Source organism: Lipotes vexillifer, unplaced genomic scaffold, assembly GCF_000442215.2.
Source record: "Lipotes vexillifer unplaced genomic scaffold, Lipotes_vexillifer_v1.1 scaffold70, whole genome shotgun sequence".
In the NCBI taxonomy this organism is placed as follows: domain Eukaryota; kingdom Metazoa; phylum Chordata; class Mammalia; order Artiodactyla; family Lipotidae; genus Lipotes; species Lipotes vexillifer.
In genome coordinates, this window is record NW_006789896.1 from 861,649 (window position 1) to 868,762 (window position 7,114).

Consider the following 7,114-nt stretch of genomic DNA (forward strand, 5'->3'; position numbering starts at 1 on the left):
AGGCCTGCGTACCACAAAAAAAAAACCACACACACAAAAAAAACAAAATAAAAGGGACACACCTGGACATACCATATTCAAACCAATGGAAACCAAAGTTAGAAAGAAATTCTTGAAAGCAGCCAGAAAAAAAACCTGACACGTTACATACAGACATACCTCATTTTATTGCTCATCACAGATTGCCTTTTTTTTTTTTTTTTTAAACAAATTGAAGGTTTGTGGTAACTTTGCATTGTTAGATGATGGTCAGCATTTTTTAGTAATAAAGTACTTTTAAATTAAGGTATGCACATTGTTTTTTAGACATAATGATATTGCACACTTAACAGACTGCAGTAAAGGTAAACATGACTTTTATATGCACTGAGAAACCAAAATATTCATGTGACTTGCTTTATTGCAATGATCTGGAACTGAATTAAAGAATCACAGAGAATTTCTCATCAGAAACTATACAAGCTGGAAGACAATGTAGTGACATCTTTAAAGTGCTTTAGAAAAGAAGAAAAAAAAAAAGGAAAGAAAAAATTACCAATCCAGTATTCTATACCCAGTAAATACATCTTTCAAAAAATGAAAGTGAAAATAAAAACCTTTTCAAACAAAAAAAAACCAGAAAACTCATTCCCAGTAGACCTGTACTACAAGAAATATTTAAAGAAGTTCTTCGTAGAAGGAATATGATAACAGACAGAAATGTGGATCTACACAAAGAAATAAAGATCTCTGGGAATGGTTAAAATGAAGAGAAATATAAAAGACATTTTTTCTTACTTTTAATCAATCTAAAAGATACTTGACTGTCTAAAGCAAAAAGAGTAGACAAGTTTTGTGAACTTATAGCATATGTAAAATATATAATGATAATAGCACATAGATGAGATGATGAAATTATTGATGGCAGTATATTGTTTTAAGGATCTTACATTACACACAAACAATAGACTATATTTAAAGGTTCACTATGATTCACTCAAGAAGTTTATTTAAACCTTAGGGCAACCACAAAAAAATTTAAAGAGGTATAAACAATAACCAAATAGTGGAGAAAAATATGGATTCATGAAAAACTACCACTAAATCCAAAAGCAGTCAGAAAAAGAGGAAAACAGGAACAAAGACCAGATGGGCCAAGTAGAAGAAAACTAGCAAGATGGTAGATTTTAACCCAACCATGTCAATAATTCATTGTACAAACACACCAATTAAATGACAAAGGTTGCCAAACTGGATTAAAAAAGACCAAACTACGTGCTGTCTAAAAGCAATGTGTTTGGGACTTCCCTGGTGGCACAGTAGTTAAGAATCTGGCTGCCAATGCAGGGGACATGGGTTCGATCCCTGGTCCGGGAAGATCCCACATGTCCCGAAGCAACTAAGCCCGTGTGCCACAACTACTGAGCCTGTGCTCTAGAGTCCGCACACCACAACTATTGAGCCCACATGCCACAACTACTGAAGCCCGCATGCCTAGAGCCCGTGCCCTGAAGCAAGAGAAGCCACCACAATGAGAAGCCCACACACTGCAATGAAGAGTAGCCCCTTCTTGCTGCAACTAGAGAAAGCCCACACGCAGCAATGAAGACCCACAGCTAAAAATAAATAAAATAGAAGCAATGTGTTTTAAATATAAAAACATAGTGACGAAATAAAATTTTAAGGCAGAACAAGAAATTTAAACATAAAATTCTGTCCTTTGGGCCTCCTCCCTCTCTGTTTCGTGTGCAACATCCAGCCACATTACACTTTAACCAGACCTTCTCAAAGATGGGAATGCCTACTCAACCATAAAGATCTTTTTTTCTTTCTTCTGATGCTAGCAATGTAACTTCTTAAAAGATTAACATTCTTTCTCAACTCTGTAAGGGGGTCATAATGACTTGCTGCTCACTTTGTAAGTGCTTACCTGGACTACTGTATATTGGTGAACTTTATGTCAGTACATCATTTTGATGTATGATCCTTTGTCTCAAAAAATGTATATGACTGTGCCTTCAACTTCTAACAGGCAGGACAGTTCTCAGAGCTTCTTAGAGTCTGTCTCCTGGGTTACAATCCTCAGGTTGGCTCAAATAAAATTCTCTTCCTTCTTGATTGTTAATTGAATTTTCAATAATAGCTAGATCAAAAGTAAAAGGATAAAAAAAGATATTCCTTGGGACTTCCCTGGTAGTCCAGGGGTTAAGACTCCACGCTTCCAATGCAGGGGGCACAGGTTTGATCCCTGGTTGGGGAACTAAGATCCTGCATGCCACAAGGCACAGCCAAAATAAGAAGAAATAAAAAATAAAAAATGATATTCCTTGCACACACTAATCAAAAGAAAGCTGGACTGATTAATATCAAGCTAAGTAGACTTAATAAGAAATATCACCAGGGATAAAGTGTGATATTACATGTCACTGTGATAAATGACACATGATAAATGTATCAAATCACCAGAACACATAACAATCCTAAATGTATATGCACAAAAGAACTTCAAAATACAAGAAGGAAAAGTTGATAAAAGTGAAAGAATAAATAGATAAACCACAATTATAGCTTGAGACTTCAATATTCTTTTCTCAGTAGGTGACAACAGAGGTAGATAAAAAACCAGTAAGGATACAGAAGAACTCAACCACACTATCAACCACCCTGACCCATTTAGTACTGACAGAAAACTCTACCACCAACACAGCACAATAGTCATTAAAGTACATAAAAAACATTCCCAGGGACTTCCCTGGTGGTCCAGTGGTTAAGACTCCACACTCCCAATGCAGGGAGCCCAGGTTCAACTTCTGGTCAGGGAACTAGACCCTGCATGGCACAAGAAAGAGCCCACGTGCCGCAACTAAAAAGATCCTGCGTGCATCAACGAAGACCCGGCACAGCCAAATAAATAAATAAATATTTTAAAAAAATCCCCAAGGTAGATCATATCCTTAGCCATGAAACAAATCTCAAGTTTTAAAGAACTGAAATACATAACAAAGTATATTCTTTGACCAAAACAGAATTAAGCTAGAAATCAATAATAGAAAGAGATGTAGAAAATCCCCTAATGTTTGGAAATTAAATAACAAACTTCTAAATAACCAATGGGTGAAAAAGGAAGTCACAAGGGAAGTTTTTAAAACAAACAAACACAGAATTGAATGGAAATGAAAACAAAACATACCAGAATTTGAGGGATGCAGCTAAAGCAGTATTTAGAGGACAGTATTTAGAGGACATTTATAGCATTAAAACCAATGTCAAGGGACTTCCCTGATGGCGCAGTGGTTAGGAATCCGCCTGCCAGTGCAGGGAACACGGGTTCGAGCCCTGGTCCAGGAAGATCCCACATGCCGCAGAGCAACTGGGCCTGTGTGCCACAATTGCTGAGCCTGCACTCTAGAGCCCGCGAGCCACGACTGCTGAGCCCATGTGCCACAGCTGCTGAGGGCCGCACGCCTGGAGCCAGTCTCCACAACAAGCGGGGCCACTGCAATGAGAGGCCTGTGTACCGCAAGGAAGAGTAGCCCCCGCTCGTGTCAACTGGAGAAAGCCCGCACGCAGCAACGAAGACCCAACGCAGCCAAAAAATACCAAAAAAAAACAATGTCAAGAATAATCGAGATGTTACTACAGATGCTACAGACATTAAAAAGTTATTCTTTCACAATAAAAATTGATAAACATTAGCTACGTTAATTAAGGAGAAAAAGGAGCAATCCCAAATACACAAAATAAGAAAAGTGGGAAATATCAACAAACTCAAGAGAAAAAAGATGAAATAATGGAAAAAAAATTCCATCTTCAATAGCAATAAATTACTACATAAGAATAAAGTTAATAAAAATGCAAATATTTTATGAAAAAACTTATAAAGTGCTGGCAAGGGGGAAAAATGAAAGAGGAACAAATGGGAAGGCCTACAGTAAGATCCAACATCATAAAGGTGTACATTCCCCCTAATTAAATGTAATCATTATCTGGATCATAATAAAAGTACCAACAGGGCTTCCCTGGTGGCGCAGTGGTTGAGAGTCCGCCTGCCGATGCAGGGGACATGGGTTCGTGCCCCGGCCCGGGAAGATCCCACATGCCGCGGAGCGGCTGGGCCCGTGAGCCATGGCCGCTGAGGCTGCGCGTCCGCAGCCTGTGCTCCGCAATGGTAGAGGCCACAACAGTGAGAGGCCCGCGTACCGCAAAAAAAAAAAAAAAAAAAAGTACCAACAAATTTCTTTAAAATATAACTTATTCTAAAGTACCAGTGGGAATCATTAGTAAAACTTGTATAATCTCAAAGTAGTGAAAGCTTGTGGGTGTCATAAAAAGGTAGAGCAGCAAATTCAACCATAAAGAAATTCAAAACGCCTCCATGGCAAAACCCACCAATGAGCAAAATTAAAGGCAAATGAAAAAATACTTCCCATTCATATGACAAAATACCAGCTGGCTGTGTGACCTTGGGTAAATCACTTCACCAGAGCCTTCACTTTTCCTTCTGTTGAAACTGAGGAACTAAGCGAAGACACAGGGTAGGCGTGAAGGCTGGGTGAACACTTCAGCTGAAAAGGCTCTTGCAAAGAGGTCACAGGTCTTACTCATTCAGCAATTTGCGCATCAGGAAACTTGCGAAACCTTTCAAGCCTCCCTCCACCCCGCGAGGCCCTGGGCAGCCGCACGCGGCCTCCGGGCGCTGCCAGGTGCGCCCGGCCCCGCCCCCAGCCTCGCCCTGCGCCCGCCCGCCCGCCGGGTTTCAGGACCTGCTCCCGCGCACCCGGAGACCTTAGCGGCGGGTCGGAGGCGCTTTGCCTGACAAAGGAAGGAAGGCTGGCCCTCGCCACCGCCCTCCCCTTCGGCCGTTCCCGCCCCCGCACGTCCGGCCAGGATGGCGCAGCCGGTCCCGCGCCGAGGAGAGGGCCGGGCCGCCCCGGACACCACCCCGAGGGTCGCCGCCGCCTGCGAGTCACTGAAGTTTGGGCTTCCACCCCACGCGGGCACGAGCCCATCCCTCATCTCCTTCCCCTCGGCCCCCAGACCCCGCGGAGCTGCCTGGCAGGCCCCCTCATACCTGGAGGGGCACAGCCTCCGCTCGTGGCTCAGTGCCAGGCCGGGTCACGGCGCGTGGCGGCTAAAACGCGAGGAGACCGGAGCCCTGTCACCCACTCGCGGCGGGAGGTGGGGGAAGGGCGCCACCGGCGCGCTCGCAGCATTGCACATGCGCAAATGCAGGGGCTGCTTGCCGTCCCAGGGTCCTCCGAGGGGTGGTCCATCGAACTTCGGGACTACATTTCCCATAAGCCTGCAGGGCCTCACCGTAGGGACTCTCAGGAAAGTCTTCACCTTGTTTAGCCGGTCGGATGAGCGCTGACCAAGATAATCCCTTGGCCTGGACTCCACTTCCACCAGAGCGGTTTATGAGTTATAACCACTACCTACCCCAAAATACAAATCCTGGCTTTTAAAGATTACACAGGTAACCAATGGTAACAGCATTTAAATTAGAAAATATGTATAAAATAAAGCAAATATTACCCATAATCTCACTTTTCAAAGATAACCGTATGTAACATTAAGTTCACACCTTTCTGATATTTTTAAATAATAAAATCGGCCATAAAGATACCATGTGCTGCAACTTTTTTTTTTAAAGTTAGGTTTACAGTAAAATGTGAGGAGATGCAGTTCGTCTATGAGGAACACAGAGTTCCACTATACCACCTGCACTATCAACCTCCAGTACCACAGTGGTACATTTGCTACGATCGAACGTACACTGACAAATCACCTGAAGTCCATAGTTTACACTAGGGTTCACTCTGGGTGTTGAACATTCTATGGATTTTGACAAATATATGATGACATGTATCCACCACCATAGTATCATACAGAATAGTTTCACTGCCCACAAAATCCCCTGCACTCCATCTATTCATCCTTCCCTCCTTCTCCCCGAGTCCCTGAAAGTCACTGACCTTTTTACTGTACTCCTAGGACTGTTACCAAGTCCAAGCTTCACCGCAGGCCAATACATCAAGAGACGTTCTTGGGGCAAGGAATAGCGACTAAACCCAGAAAACCAGCAGACCGAGAAGATGAATGTGTGTCCCAAAGAACCATCTTGCCTGAGTTAGAACTCAGGCTTCTTTTACACTAAAAAGAGGGAGGGAGTAGGGTGAAACAGTTCCTGGTTCCCCTCAGCCTCTGGAGGGGGTACGTTAATTTCTTCTTCCTGCAGTCATTCACAGGTGGGCCTGGTCAAGATGTTTCCTGTGAGCTGAAGAAAGGTATTTTAGCTTAATACACATTACCTGGGAGGCAGGGGTTCCCAGAGATGGTCTATTATGTATAATTTAAGCTTACAGGCAACATCCCTTTAGTGATTAACTTGTAATAGAATACGAAATTTCTTCCCTATTACACCTTCGCCTTTTCCAGAATGTAACATAGTTGGAATCATTCAGTATGTAGCCTTTTCAGATTGGTTTCTTTCACTTAGTAATATGCACTTAAAGTTCCTCCATATCTTTTCATGGCTTGATAGCTCATTTCTTTTTAGCACTGAATAATATTCCATTGTATGCATGTACCACCACTTATTTATCCATTCAGCAATTGAAGGACATCTTTGTTGCTTCCAAGTTTTGACAATTATGAATAAAGCTGCTATAAGCATCCCTGTGCAGTGTTTTGTGTGGAAATAAAATAAGTTTCTCATTTGTATAAATATCAAGGAACACAACTGTCAGATTTTATGATGAGAGTATATTTAGTTTTGTAGAAACTGCCAGACTGTCTTCCAAAATGGCTGTACCATTTTGCATTCCCACCAGCAATGAATGAGAGTTCCTGTTGCTCCACACCCTGTCAGCATTTGGTGTTGTCAGTGTTGTGGATTTTGGCCATTCTAATAGGTGTGTAGTGGTAGCAACTAGTTTTTAATTAAAACAACATATAGTCTCAAAAAGCTACTGTTACTGAACCAAACTTGGGTCTGTATGCAAACAGTGAAGCCAGTCTATTGATACCAGGCTGTGGTGAAGGAAAGTGCAGGGTTTATTGCAAGGCCAAGCAAGGAGTAGAGGCGAATAATGCTTAAAACACTGCAATTCCGCAATGGCTTTTAGGGAAAGAT

At 42.3% G+C, this 7,114-nt stretch overlaps 1 protein-coding gene across 2 annotated transcripts in view; it reads right to left on the reverse strand.

The window, feature by feature from the left end:
- The window catches only part of ZFP1 (ZFP1 zinc finger protein), a 34,682-nt gene extending 29,481 nt beyond the window's left edge, over positions 1–5,201 (reverse strand). Inside the window, exon 1 of one of the 2 annotated variants that reach the window (XM_007462937.1) lies at positions 5,051–5,199. The gene's annotated coding sequence lies outside the window, so the exon portion shown is untranslated. Of the gene's footprint in view, positions 1–5,050 lie in introns of both variants that reach the window. The other variant, XM_007462936.1, reaches the window with a different exon arrangement.
- Between the last annotated feature and the right edge of the window lie 1,913 nt (positions 5,202–7,114).